At 37.4% G+C, this 15248-nt stretch overlaps 1 long non-coding RNA gene across 1 annotated transcript in view; it reads right to left on the bottom strand.

The window, feature by feature from the left end:
- LOC113918192 overlaps positions 1-15248 on the bottom strand; it is a 62301-nt gene that overhangs the window by 20016 nt on the left and 27037 nt on the right. The window contains exon 2 of the long non-coding RNA XR_003518464.2: positions 13272-13375. This is a non-coding gene — a long non-coding RNA (uncharacterized LOC113918192). The remainder of the gene's footprint in view (positions 1-13271; positions 13376-15248) is intronic.

The following is a 15248-nucleotide window of genomic DNA, read 5'->3' as shown; positions in this document are numbered from 1 at the left end:
TGAGGAATTCTTAATCTCAGGAAACAAACTGAGGGTTGCTGGAGTGGTGGGGGGTGGGAGGGATGGGGTGGCTGGGTGATAGACATTGGGGAGGGTATGTGCTATGGTGAGTGCTGTGAATTGTGCAAGACTGATGAATCACAGGCCTGTACCTCTGAAACAAATAATACATTATATGTTAAAAAAAAAAAAAAAGAAGATAGCAGGAAGGGAAGAATGAAGTGGGGGGAAATCAGAGGGGGAGACGAACCATGAAAGACGATGGACTCTGAGAAACAAACTGAGGGTTCTAGAGGGGAGGGGGGTGGGGGGATGGGTTAGCCTGGTGATGGGTATTAAAGAGAGCACGCTCTGCATGGAGCACTGGGTGTTATACACAAACAATGAATCATGGAACTCTACATCAAAAACTAATGTATGGTGATTAACATAACATAATAATAATAAAAAAAGATATTAAAAAAAAGTAAAGGATGTACAAGAAATACCAGTGAATATAAATAAAAAGAAAATGAAAATAGGAGTAATACTACTACTAGCAGACAAAGTGAAATTAAAGAATAAAGCAGTAAGCTGGATAAAGAGGGATGAAATGAGAGCTAAGGAAAAAGAGAGAGACAGAGAGAGAGAGAGAAACCTAGAATCAGACTCTTAACTATAGAGAACTGATGGTTACCAGAAAGGAGGTGGGCTGGGGCGGGGGGTGGGGTGGGGAGGGGATGAATTAAACAGGTGATGTGGATTAAGGAGTGCACTTGCTGTGATGAGCACTGGGTGCTGTATGGGAGTGATGAATCACTACATTGTACACCAGAAACTAATATTACACTATATGTTAACTATACTGAAAATAAAATAAGATAAAGGGTCATTATGAAATGTAATGAGACATAATTTATAACATAGATAAAATTAACACATCTGCATTTCCAGACAAGTTAACTAATATCTAAATCAAAAACCATTTGTTATGCACAAAGAACTTGATAAAAAAAAGAGAATTATAGTGGGAGTTTTCAATAGCCCTCAAAGAATTAAACAGATATGTTAAATAAAAAAGAAGACATGGAACTGATTAATAAACTTAATAAATATACAGAGGTATTTTTATCCTTCAAAAAGAGAATATTTGTATTTTCTGTGTCGACAGACTATGTTTAAAAACTAACCATTAAAAATACTTAATACATTTTTTAGAAGCAGAACTCTATTTTTCAGGCTACTTTAAAAAAAATCATAATCGAATTCATGTACCCAATGCAATTAGATATAGACAAAAGATGATCAAAATAATGTTATATTTAAAAACTAAAAATTATTATCCAAGATAATTCTGGAATATAAAAAATCCATTCTAGAAAATGCTGACACAGAATAGTTCATCCCAAACACAGTGGTTTAATGAAAGATGTTCTATTAGCACTACTTACGGCCTTAAATGCCTTCATTAATAAAGAAAACAGATAAAAAGTAGTTATGTAGCATCTTAAGAAATAGTAAGGGTGAGGGGCGCCTGGGTGGCTCAGTCATTAAGCGTCTGCCTTCGGCTCAGGTCATGATCCCAGGGTCCTAGGATCGAGCCCCACATCAGGCTCCCTGCTCGGCTGGAAGCCTGCTTCTCCCTCTCCCACTCCCCCTGCTCGTGTTTCCTCTCTGTCTCTCTCTGTCAAATAAATAAATAAAATCTTAAAAAAAAAAAAAAGAAATAGTAAGGGTGAGATGGAAAAAAACAAATATACACTTAAAATTAAGGAAATAAAAAAATGAATATTAAGTAGAACGGATACGTAAATCTGAAAGCTGTTTCTTGGAAATGGCTGGTAAAATAGACGACCTTCTTACAATTACCATCAGAGCAAAAATATATATAAAAAATAAACATGACTAAGAAGGAGAAGTGGAACATATAACTGTAGACTGGGGAGAAATTGAACGAATCTGAAGGCACGACTGCCTGAAACTCCATGACAGCCAATTAGAAATCTTAGGGGAAAAAATGGGTGATTACCTGGCAAGACACAAAGGAACAAAGTTACCCCCAAATAAAAAGGATAATCTGAATAGACCCTTTACTCCAGAAGACATGAGAAGGTAGTTAGAAATGTGCTGTGAAAGAAATGCCCATGTCCAGATACTCTCAAAGCTGAGTCTTATCTGTCTTTCAAGGACACATACTGTTAAACTAATTCAAGCCACAGAAAAATATGTACTTCCCCCCCCAAGTCATTTTATAAAGACAATTTTGTGTTAAAACCAAAACATGGAGAAGAAAACACAAAAGAAACAGAGCAAAACTATAATACTAACTCACTTTTAAAGAAAGATGCAAACTTCTAAATAAAAGGTAAGAAATAAAATCCAACAATGTATCCAAAACTAACACAGGTGATCAAGCGAGTGACTTAGTCTCAGTAAAGTCTATCACATAGTCCCTCAATAAATTAAAGGAAAAAGGAATGTATGATAATATTCATGGACTGTGCGAAGCTCTGATAAAATTCAGTAACCATTTCTAATGAAAACTCTAAATCAAATAGGAGCAGAAAGGAACTACTTAAATAAGACAAAATATATTTACCATGAACCAACACAAGTACTATCTGAAAACCATTTCACCTTCAAGTTTTTATTATGCCATTTCTAACTTGTCCCACTGAATTTCTGCCCCCCACCCTTCTCCCTTCCATCTGCAAAGGTTTATTGCGCGCTTATTCTGTTTCAGGCACTGTGCTGGGCAGCAAGTTGAAGAAATTAAATACATAATCCTGAAAGAATTATGGCAAACAAGCAGCACATGAAAACAATACAGAAAATGTGGCAGACTGGGGGGTGGGGGGGACACACGTTCAAAAATACAGATCAAGTCGAACTCAATTTTCTTTCCTGAATCCAAGGCAAATTGAAATTTCGCTTTAAGCACGTTGCAATTGAAAACATTTATTACAAATAGGGTCAATGATCTGCGAACAATGAAATGACCTTTGTTTTTCTCACATCTTGTAACAAACACTCTCCGACCCAAACAAAAACAAAAACTGTCATAGCATCTCACCAAAGGGAAGAAGAAGCATTTTCTACAGCATCCACATTCCCTGCTCTGCTCTGGGGCTTCCGATAGTTTGCATTTAATTAGAGCGCCCTGAAGTGACTGCAGACAGGTGAAGCCACTATTATGCCGCTGGGAGAGCTGACAGCTTCAGGAACGTTTAGTTAACAAATCATTACTTAATGTTTGTAAGACTTCTACCTGAACCCAAACAGAACGTGTAACTGTCTTGGAAGAACAAAGCCATCCATTGTAAACCAAACCTTGGTAAAGGCGGCTAGGATCAGCAGGGAGGGGAAATCAAGTAATATATTCAAATTGTATATCTGAAGAGTAAGAATGTTTTTCTCTGCTCAGAGTAACAAATTTGAAATCATTAAAAAAAAACACACACACACAACAACAATGGAACTATGAACGATAGGTCTCTGCTTTCTGTTAAGGACAAGTGCTGCGTTTGTTATTGAAGTTGAACAACACTAAAAATGCTCATGGAAAAAAAATAGTAATAAACCGTTTTTTCCAAAGAAATCACCATGTGTGTGCTCCATAACTCCTGTGGAACGCAGGCTGTGGTTTTGGGTTTGGTTTTGTCACTGAGAAGAGAAAGGCAAAGTGTGAACACAATCCCATTGTTGTGATTTCTTAACTTTTGCCCTGTTCCAGACTCTTTCATCTTCATCTGCTAATTGCCAAAGCCACAAACAGGCAGGGGAAGAGAAGGGCAGGGCTGAGCCAAATGCAGAGCGGGGGGGGGGGGGGGGGGGGAGGTCAAAGCAGCAGAGTTAACTATTATTTTTCAAAGACTACGTGAAGCATTGCAATTCTGATACCTCATTCTTGTGACAAAAATTGTAATGAGAACAGGAAATGGTACCACATGAATCCATTGTCCTGACAATGATTTAATGAGAACGGGAAATGGTGAGGGCATAACTAATTCGCATTATGATCCTAACGTTGTCATCTTGTGGTTCTGCTCAGATGTCGCGAAATGAAGGATGTCAGACATCAGCTGGGAGAGCGCAAGGGAGAGCATGAAGACAGTGACATTGTGTGCCTGAAAGTAATGGCACAGTGTGTTAGTGATGGAGGGGCAGGCCTGGGAGGGGCAGGAGGGGTTGCAAAGCATGGAGTCCGTCTGCTGAATGACAGAACAGGAAGACATTTAAAGGTGCTATGGATGCCAACTGAGGATAAAGACCGGCACATGAGGCAAAGTCTGTGATGGAAAATCTGAGACAGGAAGAAGCCACGGGATCAAAAGAGGACGCACAAAACGGGTGAAACCTGCCCAAGCTGGAGACTTTGGTCTTTTCTTCTCTTGGAGATATACAAGTGTCTTGGGCAACAGTTGATTCTGCAGTTCTCGTACACTGTTTCTTTTCCTCCGAGCCTCTAATTTAAACAATGCATTTTCTAAGTGAAGCGATCCAAACATACCCCATCCCAGGCTATAACAGCTCTGGAACGAAGTGGTCAGTGGGAGAAGGAACGTCATTCAATTTGATTGTGTTGGTGGAAACCAGCTTGTGATCTGTTAGGATTATTTAGAATGTAAATCCCACAGATAACAGAAAGTAACTTATTTCTGGTTAGCAAAGTTTCACCCATTTCTCTTCATAGTAACTCAGGCTCTAGACAATTTTGAGTAAAGAATTGTCTCAGGACTTCCAGACTTTGGTGCACATGCCAATGCAATAGTAATCGTCTGCTTACATTTAGGGAAACACCTTACCGCCCGAGGAAATAGTTAAGAAAGTAACAAGAAAACTGATAAATTAAACTTCGGTATGCACTTTCAGGTCTGACTTGTTCCCCAAAGTGCTCCCTAGTCATTTAAAGCAGTTCCTTAAAAATCCCTTTGTAAAGTGGATCTTTTTCCAGGCTTACCACAGGTGAATCCTCCAGGAGAGAGATAATAACAGGCATGAGGGATGATGAATAATATAAACTTCTTGGAAATTAAACTACATTTCATTAATTATAATAGCGAGGTAGCACAGTAAGCATGTTCCATATTCATTCTATAAAATGATGATGATGATAAAGGGTGGTGTTTTTTTCTTAGCATTTTTTATTTCAATATAATGATAAAGGGAATATGTTTGAAGACAAAAAGCAACTTGAATAAAAATGAAAAGTACTGTAACTCTCTCACCACCTAGTCAAAAGCCTTTCAAACTAAGACAAATGCCTCTAAGCCATTAGAAAAAAATCATGGCAAACTTATGTGTGCCTCAGCCCCCCTACTTTGCATTTTGATTCATATTTAAAATATTGATTCCATCAAATGGAGGAACAGTTAGTGTCAGCAAGAAGATGATGGAGAAAATGAAGTCAAAGGGGAACAATGTAAACAGTGGATTTATTTATTTACCCTTAGGTGAAGGTGCCATATTTCACTTATATTGAACATTTATTCAATTTATTTTATTAATTTAATCCTCCTAAAGTACTACTTCAGACTCTGATGCAATTTCAGATCAAACAGATCACTGCGTACTTGTTGAATTCATGGTTAATGATACATGAATTTATAATCCAGAATGATTCATAATTGAGTGAGCTACCTTATTTTACGCCCCTATTATAGGAGAGGTTCAAAACGAAAGACTGTAATGTTCAAAGAAGAAATGTGAAAGATACTGTGGACATATTTAATGTCCATATTTAAGTTCTTGTTCATTTATTATGTGGCCATGGAAGGGGTGTCAAACGCTGATGAGAATTTCAGTTTGACCCAGCAAAAACGAAGTAAGCAACACACAGTATTTCATCCATTATGTCCACTTTCATAATGAAGGATTGGTTCCGTAATACTTTTTATTCAATCTAATGTCAAGGTCTTAAAAACAAATTTTGAAAGCACATAAGAGGTTCTTTCAACAGCTGTATTTAGTAACAAATGACAGATATCTATTAATGCAAGTACATCTTATATAAAATATTTTAATATGGATTTTAAGTGATAGTATATTCTTATTAACATCAGGTGTAAATTGACACATCACAGCAGGTCTTTTAGATGAAAGATCCATTTAGCTCCATCTTCAAATTATGGATTGATACAATATTCTACGCCATAATGGTTCCAAAAGTATTGTCAGTGCTATGTATTATTCATGTTTTCAGGTGCCATTGTTTCAGATCATAATAGAACGTCTCACAATTGTGACTGAAGTTGATAATGAACTGAAGCAAACTACCTAACTGTAGGATTTTAATGGGTCACCTAGTTGGCCCTCAGGACATATGGGAACTATACCCACGTCAGAACATGACATGCTCAAATTGGAGAAAATAAAAATCCTTCAGTCCTGAATGATCTATTCCTACCACATCAGTACAGTATACTTGAGATGATATTTTTAAGGGTGCATATAATCATCAGGTATGATGGTCATCGTGGGGAATTTGATTTGTACATTAAAATGTTTAGCTGAATTAAAATTGTATGTGTTTAAGTAGAGGCCAATATATTTTCCATTAGAGGTAAGACAAGTTATACTGTGTAGCTGCGGAACCTAGACCCTGGGAAACTTGCTTTCCGAACTTGACTCTGCGTTCACAATCACCTGGATATCTTGCTCATGTGAAGATTCTGATCCAATACATTGGGGGTAGGGCCTGAGATTCTGCATTTCTCACAAGACGCCAGCTGATGCTGATCAGTGAACCAGCCAGGCTGCAGAGAATCGCCGTGGATGTCCAAACACCTACGGGCTGCTTCGGGATTCCCCACTCTGTGGAAAGTACTTCCCTAGCATTTACCATTTCATAAAGATGTTTCACTGAGATAATTAACTAGAAATTCTTGTAAAGGGTTGTTTAGCATAATAAACAACTCCATCTTTGGCACCCACTTTTGGGGATTATCTACTTTATTTCTTGGGTTTAATACCCAATAAGTGTTAGTTTAAAACAAATCCTTGAGGGAGCTCTATTGTCTGAGAGAGTGGGTCCAATGGTAGTTAATTATCAAGACCTTATAAGGCGGCAGATCTAATTATTGGCAAGTGCTTCCTACTTTAGCTGATAGCTGCTATCCTGCAATAAGAAACTTTGCTTCCAGTTTTGTGTTTTGGAGCTGACCAAAATTAAATCTAACCCCTTTCTCTATGTCAGCATTGCTAATATTTCATGGTAGGTGGTTTTTAAATTTTTCTTTATAAAATTTTATAAATTAATTTAATTTTAAAGATTTTATTTATTTATTTGAGAGATCGAGAGAGCAAGCAGGAGCAGGGGGAAGGGCAGAGGGGCAAGCAGACTCCCTGCTCAGTGGGGAGCCCGATGTGGGGCTCAATCCCTGGACCCTGAGATCATGACCTGAGCTGAAGGCAGATGCTTAACTGACTGAGCAACACAGGCACCTCTATTTCTTTAATTTAAAATAACTAAAAAAAAAATTTTAATAGAATACCTTCTCTTCGTTTAAAAATTGGAATGAATCCAAAGGTTACTCTGATGTATACTGTGGGCACGGAGTTTACCACACCGTGCCTGTGATTTAAGAGCAGCTGATGTCCAGCCCCCACTCCCAAACAGTCACCAATCCACGAGGGTTCCTCTCTCATTACTGGGGGACCCTGAAGGGCAGTTCACATGGTCTGCCAGAGGTTGCCGGGGTGGGTGGAGCTCCAGTTGCTCTTGTGGTAACCTGTTCAACCATTCATAATCTACTGCTTCCTTCTCCTGTCTGCTCTCCAAGTTAGGCTTCCTGGGAACATCTCCTAGAAAGCTACTTGGATGAAAATCATCACCTCAGGGTCAGCTTCTGGGGGAACGAACTCAAGCCGAGTATGAAGTAGAAAGTTTCCCTCCAGTCCCTGACTTCATCCTCAACTCTGCTCAGTACTCCCCACCCCGACACCCAATAGATTAGGTACATTTTCATTTTCCTTCCCAGTTTAAACTTTGTGAATCTCTAAGCAAATATAGAATGCTACTCCTCTCTTTTTATATAAAATATAGCAAATTATACTCACACTATTCTGCACCTTGTTTTTTTTTTTCCCACTTACTCTATCTTGGAAATCTTTCAGTTATAGTACACAGAGTTCCTTCTCATTCCTTTATATGGCTGCATGGTGTTTCACTGTATGTAAATGACCAGCTGGTCTAAACCTCTTTTGCCATTTCTTCTCCAGCTTAAACACCTCCATTTTATTCAGTTACTATTGAAAGACAAAGTTTAATCATTTTTATGATCTCTTCCGGCCACAAACCAATTTATTGGTGTTATTCTTTTTTTCTCCCAAGATTTATTTGAGAGAGGGGGGGGGTGTGGAGGCAGAGAGAGGGATAGGGAGAATCTCAAGCAGGCTCCCTGAAGAGCATAAAGCCCAACACGGCTCAATCCCATAACCCTGAGATCATTACCTGAGCCGAACGAGTCTGATGCTTAACCGACTAAAAGTGCCCCTATTGATGTTATTCTTAAATTATCATACCCTATATTGAACAGTTATCTTATGACATATGGTATGAAACACAATGGTTGAATACTGTGAATATTCCTCTTTCTGGAGACAAAAATAAAGTCTAATATAACCTGTTCACATGGTTACATGGTAGGGTGATAGTGAATTTGTAAATAGGTAAAGATCTAAAGGTTTTTTCATTCATCCTGTATTTATATAATTGACTTATTTTAAACATAGGTCTGGAACTTTACCTTTTTATGTCTATTATATGTCCATTGCTTCAGCTCTATGTCCTCATTCATTTTGATAACACAATTATTTGCTTTTACTTACTAAACATTTAGTGTGTGCCAAGCCCTGTAATGTGTACTTTCTGTGTATCATCATTTATCACTTTTTTTTAAAATTGGTGTGTGGGTCAGTCATTTTCCCCATTTGCAGCTGAGGAAACTGATACCTGCTATCTTTATGTAAGTTGTTGGTAAAATCACACATTACAATCTGACTAGGGATTAGGCCATGAATGGATTTCTATAGAGAATACTCTCCTGTTACATTAGTCAAAGTTCTCCAGAAAAATAGAGCCAGTAAGAGAGAAACAGATAAAGATACAGATATATATGAGGTGATTTATTATAGGCATTGGCTCATGCAGTTCTAGAGGCCAGGAAGTCCCACACTCTGTCATCCACTATCTGAAGAACCAGGAAAACCACTGGTGTAACTCCCAGTCTAAAGCCAGAGGCCTGAGAACTGGGCTCTTGCTGGTTAAGTCCCAGAATCCAAGGGCTCAAGAACCTTGAATTCCAATGTTGGAGGGCAGGAGAAGATGGACGTCCCAGTCTAGAAGAGAGAGAAGGAATTCACCCTTCCTTTGCGTTTCTGTTTTATTGGGTTCTCAAGGGATTGGATGACGCCTACCCACATTGCTGTGGGCAGATATTTTTTACTAGTCTACTAACTCATACGCTAACCTCTTCCAAAAACAGCTTCGCAGGCACACCCAGAAATAATGTTTTACCAGCTAGGTAAACATCCCTTAGCCCAGTCAAGTTGACATGTAAAATTAGCCTCACACCTGTTTAGCAAGGATCAATAATCAACATGCTTTAGATAATCATCTTTCTCAAAGTTAATATTCTCTATGGTATGATTATATACTTTTCACCATTGCCCAGAAGAGTATCATGGTTGTGAGAGATTTAAAACCAGTCACATAACAACAATAACAAAACCCAAAATATTCTACTGTGTTAACTTTTTCTCCTGGAAAGAGGGATTTGATTGACATGACTCATTGTCATAACCTACACTGTGGACTACAGAAAAATGCTTTGCTTTCCCAATCTTTCAATCGGCCACTTAAGGAATGAGTCGCCCAATTTTGCTAGCTATCTGCCTGTTTCTAGATTTTGGAGAGTTATAGTATGATTTACTCATTTCTGGTTTTCCAACACCTCTGCCATCCTGCAGCATCCCTTACAGATGACGGAGGTAGGTTCTAGTATTATGAACACAAGTGATATCCTGGACAAAATCCATCTGAACTTTATGACAACTCACTTTACAGAAATCCATGCAGTCTGTGACCTCCCCCGGGTCTCAAGCTTGTTTGTCCCATTTGAACCCCATTTCTGGTGGAGGAAGCGAGAGATAGCAGGCATCCACAAGTTTGCTCTCTCACTGTCATTAGTTAGTGACCCATCATCGGCCTCATCTCTGTCCAGTGGTTCCTTTTCCTCCAAACATTCCATAAAAAGTTTCTTTTAAAAAATTATTTTTAGAACATTTTGAAAGCTGCAGATCATTACTTTTTTTTTGACTTTGGCCTTTCACATACATGACTCTTCTGTTCCATGTCCTCATTTGTTCAAGTCTTTTTTTTTTTTTTAACTTTTGTAGTTACTAACTCATTGCAGATCATTCTGTGCAGACCCATTATTTCTATTTGCTATCTTGTAAGAATTTAATTTATAAAAACCTTCCATTGCTTACATCACCTTTTCCATCACTGACCGGGGAATTTTACACATCATTTCCAGCAAACTGAAACCTTTCCCTGATCTAGGTTTATGGTTCTGAAAATTCTCTTTTAGAATTTTCTGAAGACAACAGATAACTGCTGCAGAGTGGGAAGCAAGAGGATGTCTGGCAAGCAGTACCCTGTCCCCCTTAATATGGTATTGGCATCAAAGCAAAACTTGTGCATAGTTTTAATATCTAATGTTGCATGATCTAATTTATGAGAACTTGAAAAAAATCTAAATTTGTAGTGCACTATAAAATTATTTAAGTCTTACTTTATGAAAAAAAAATGGAAAGAGTGGAAATTGTCCCAAATTTTAAAATTTCATCAGGGACTACAGTTTAAAAAGGTAGTCCTAGTAGATTGTATTTATGTTACTTCCACAAAAGCCTACTCACCCAAGCACGTGATGTGATGAGCACTGGGTGTTATATGCAACTGATGAATTACTGAACTCTACATCTGAAACTAGTGATGTACTATATGTTGGCTAATTGAATTAAAAAAAAAAACTTATTCACCCCCTTTGATGCCATCATTTGAAACACAGTGGAGTTTGGATGCACCTTTCGTGACTCCGGTGCTGGATTTTAACATTCTAATATCGACTATGATTTAAACATATTTTAAGCTATTTTACAATAATCCATGTATCTTTAATTAGCCACATATCTTTATCAACTCATCTTCATTTCAAAAATCTTGGAAGTATCTGTCCTCTCATCTATTCCCCTAAATCCCCCTTGGTGCTGAGACCACCCCTTTTCTAGCCCCCCACCCTTTCCCCACCCTCTATCCCCACTCTAGGACAGCAAGCAGCTTTACTCCTGTTTGTTCAGTACCATGGCTCCTACTGAGAATGACATCTGAATAATTGTTATATGGCTAACATAATTTGAAGGCCATCTACCTGGAATCTGTGATTAACTGAACTGAGTATTTTATTCCTGGTGAGTTTAAATTATACAGTAAGACCTGGTAGAAAGACGAGGTTTGACCAAGTAGTTGAACAAATGGGCTTCATCCATTCACTCTAAACTCTTCTTTAAAAATGCTCAAGAAGATAAACACAACTTCATAGCTATCCGAAGCCCAAAGTGAATTTCTAACAACTCCATCTTTTAGGCAGGGAGGTGGCTAAGCAATTCTTGCTCTGTTAACCTGGTAGAAAAACAAGGTCCTCACTAATGTGGTGGAAGAATAAGAAATGCATCTTTTATTAGAGACAGAAGTTGTGCTGACCTGCTGACTCTTTCCTGAGTCACCTAGAACCAGAATCCTACCTTCAATAGCTCCTCTGTATAAATTCATTATAAGGTCATGGGAAAAAAATTACATCTACAAAGATAAATGGATATATAGTCTGGTGGGATGTTCTCATACATTACTACCAGTCTAGGACAGATTATTCAAAAATAAGTAAGGATGAAAAGATTCAAATGACATTTAATAATGTTGAGTTAAAAACCATGTACTAAAAGGTTCATATGTTATATAAAGCCATTATTTTCTAAGCATTCAAGATATCTAATAATATCTACTCAAAAATATATAACAGACTGAAAAATATTAAATACATTCTTCAAACACATGGTAAAGAATATAGCCTCTGAGTATAAGATAAAATTCATATTAAAAATAAGCGCTCTAAAAACTGGATATTAAAGAGCAATCTATCCCCCTCCACCACGCCGAAAAAACTATTGGCCTAAAAATGAGATACAAAATTTTATATATTATTTTGGAGATAATAAAAGTGAGACTGTTATTCATAGCATTTTGTGAGATCCACCAAATATAATCCAAGGAACAAATGTAAAACATGACATTTATATTTAAAATATAAAAAGAGACAATGAGGCAGATTTGGCCTGTTGGCCATAGTTTACCTACCCTTGTTCTAAGAGATGACCTTGTTAAGAGGCATATAAAATTTTAAGAGATTGCTTACCCTTAATGAGAGAAAACAAAAGTGTGCAGGAGATGAAAGAGCTGAACTTTTGTCAGCACTGTTCTATCCCCTTTCTAGCCCAGTCATGAACTTATATATTCAGTGATAATAATGCATTACCTCCCTGCCAGACAAACTCAGTACCATTTCCCAATGGGCCTGCATAAAGCCTCAGAATCTTTCTCAACCCAGTTCTCTAGGCCACAAACAAAAATGACAGACAACATGAAATCTATTTGCCATCCCTGATGTTCTATACTCTTCTTAGAGTCTACCATCCAGAAATTGATCAAGTAATTTGATGTGACTGGGATCTCACAGAATAGAGAGGGGCCTTCACCTTGCTTTACCTAAATTGTTGTAGCCTAAGGTCATACATTTTCTTGGAATCGCATCATGCCCTTGACAAACATTAAGCTAACAATCACGTAAACCTTGAAGCCTTCTCCATAAGGTTGCTATTAAGCAGCCTCTTGAACATTTTATACTTTATAATACCCAACTTCAATTTATTGAAATCAAATTAGCATGCCTTTGGAGATTTTTGCCAATCAACATGGTTAATAACAACGGTCTTAAACAGGATCCTTTAACACACCATTTGAAACCGTCTTACTCATAACCAAAATAACCATATTTTAAATTACTCTCTGCATCAGGTATTGAGATCTTTGGATTAATACTTATATTCAATAATACTTATATAATATTTACACAAAAAGTACATTTTTTAGGGTTTATAGGAAATTTTTTTTTTCCAAACCATATCCTTGGTTTACTAAATTAAAAAATAAGGTAACTTTAAGTTTGTTCTAGTACCTTTGAACTTCATGCATGGACTTCAGCCAGAATAAGCTTTAGGCAAGTAGGGCTTTCAAGGTATTTCTTGATTTCCAACTATATCTCTTGGTTGAGCAGAATACCTGTCATCATGAAAGATAAAAAGAATGTATACACAATTGAGTTTCATAGTGCTAAACAATAAAAAAGTTCAGTTATTGCTGTAATACAGCTATAAGACATTAAATACTATCATGAGAAAGCTTTGAAAAGTTACAGGTGGTATACAAATGTAAGGAATCATTTTTAACAAGTATTTGTTGCCTTAGGGTGGACAAGATTACTCCATCTATGCATTTCTAGAACAGAGATGGAAGAGGAGAGCAGCATTCTATAGTCTTTAATTTTATTATACCCTGATTGTATTTTCTTCATTTTCACTTTGTTTTTTCAAAACATAATTATTTGCCTTCTAGGGCTGATTTCCTTGGTGAAAAACATGGCAACACATTGGTAAACTCCATTGCGATAACAGAATGCTTTCAATACAGTAGTCTACTTGGATGTATTCTTATGCAGGGGTCAGCAAACTCTTGAGGTCAGCGAATAAATATTTTAGGCGTGCCAGGCCAAGAAGCAAGGTCCTGACTCTGAGCAACTGTGCTTACTGAAATAATGATAGTCTTTTTTACATGCTACATTTCAATATGTAAAAACCATCTTGGCTCATAGACCATACAATAATGGGTGGGCAAAATTTGGCCATTGTTTGGTGACCCCTGCATTAAGGATTGACCATTAAACAAAAATAAGATCACATTGGATATTCATCCAAACTTGCAACTAGTGACTTACATTTTGTGTAACAAGATAGAGGACAGAGTTCAAAAATCCCCTCCATTTTTTTTTAAGATTTTATTTATTTATTTGCCAGAGAGAGACACAGCGAGAGAGGGAACACAAGCAGGGGGAGTGGGAGGGGGAGAAGCAGGCTTCCCGTGGAGCAAGGAGCCCAACGCGGGGCTCAATCCCAGGACCCTGGGATCATGAGCTGAGCCGAAGGCAGACGCTTAATGACTGAGCCACCCTGGCACCCCTCATTTCCATTTTGACCACTGAAGTTTCATGTGATAAGTTGCCTTCTTTCAACTGAAAAAAAAGAAAAATTAGAACCCAAAAGATTCCTGTTCTTTCTCTTTCGATTAACAAATATTTATTGCCATTTCCATTTACCAGGCTGTGTGCTGGGCAACAGAAATAGATATTAAGAACAATACCATGGGGACACCTGGGTGGCTCAGTTGGTTAAGGGTTTGCCTTCTGCTAAGGTCGTGATTCCAGGGTTCTGGGATCTGAACCCTGCCTCCAGCTCCCTGCTAAGGAGGGAGTCTGCTTCTTTCTCTCCCTCTGCCCCTCCCCACCTCTTGTGCTCTCTCTCAAATAAATAAATAGTCTTTAAAAAAAAAAAAAAGAACAATACCATGAACCTAACTAGACCCTAAATCCATTTAAAAACTGTAACATTAATAAATAATGCCTCCTAGTTCATATAAATTTAAGTATAGGTCTCATAAAGCAATATATAAAAGGTTTAAACATGTCTTTTCATATAATCCACAAATGAAACATGAAATCCTTTCTTTCAACTAACCTTCAAATCTGTTTCTCCTACACAAATTATTTTAATATAAATATCTATAAGATAAATATAAATTATCTTCATAATAAATAATCATGCAGCCAAAAGCTTAATACACATGAAGCTCTTTAGTATTCTAAGAACTGTAGAGTAAATGTCCACCCATAACTTAAAGAAGAGTAACATTGCATTCTAAGGTAGAAAATATAAAGAAGAGTGACAAGTTCCCCAAAGTAGAAGTTTTATTTCTTCTCTTCCAAAAAAGAATTAAACTGGTATCTAAAAATGCAGAGAAAATTCTATATACCCTCAGGCATCCTAATTTGTCACTGAGACTAACTGTAGTGGTGGTTTTTCATGTTTTCTGGCTACGTGAC

The sequence above is a fragment of the Zalophus californianus genome, chromosome 1, assembly GCF_009762305.2.
Source record: "Zalophus californianus isolate mZalCal1 chromosome 1, mZalCal1.pri.v2, whole genome shotgun sequence".
Classification (NCBI taxonomy): domain Eukaryota; kingdom Metazoa; phylum Chordata; class Mammalia; order Carnivora; family Otariidae; genus Zalophus; species Zalophus californianus.
The sequence above is the reverse complement of the archived record's forward strand: the minus strand, read 5'-3'. Positions and strand labels throughout refer to the sequence as shown.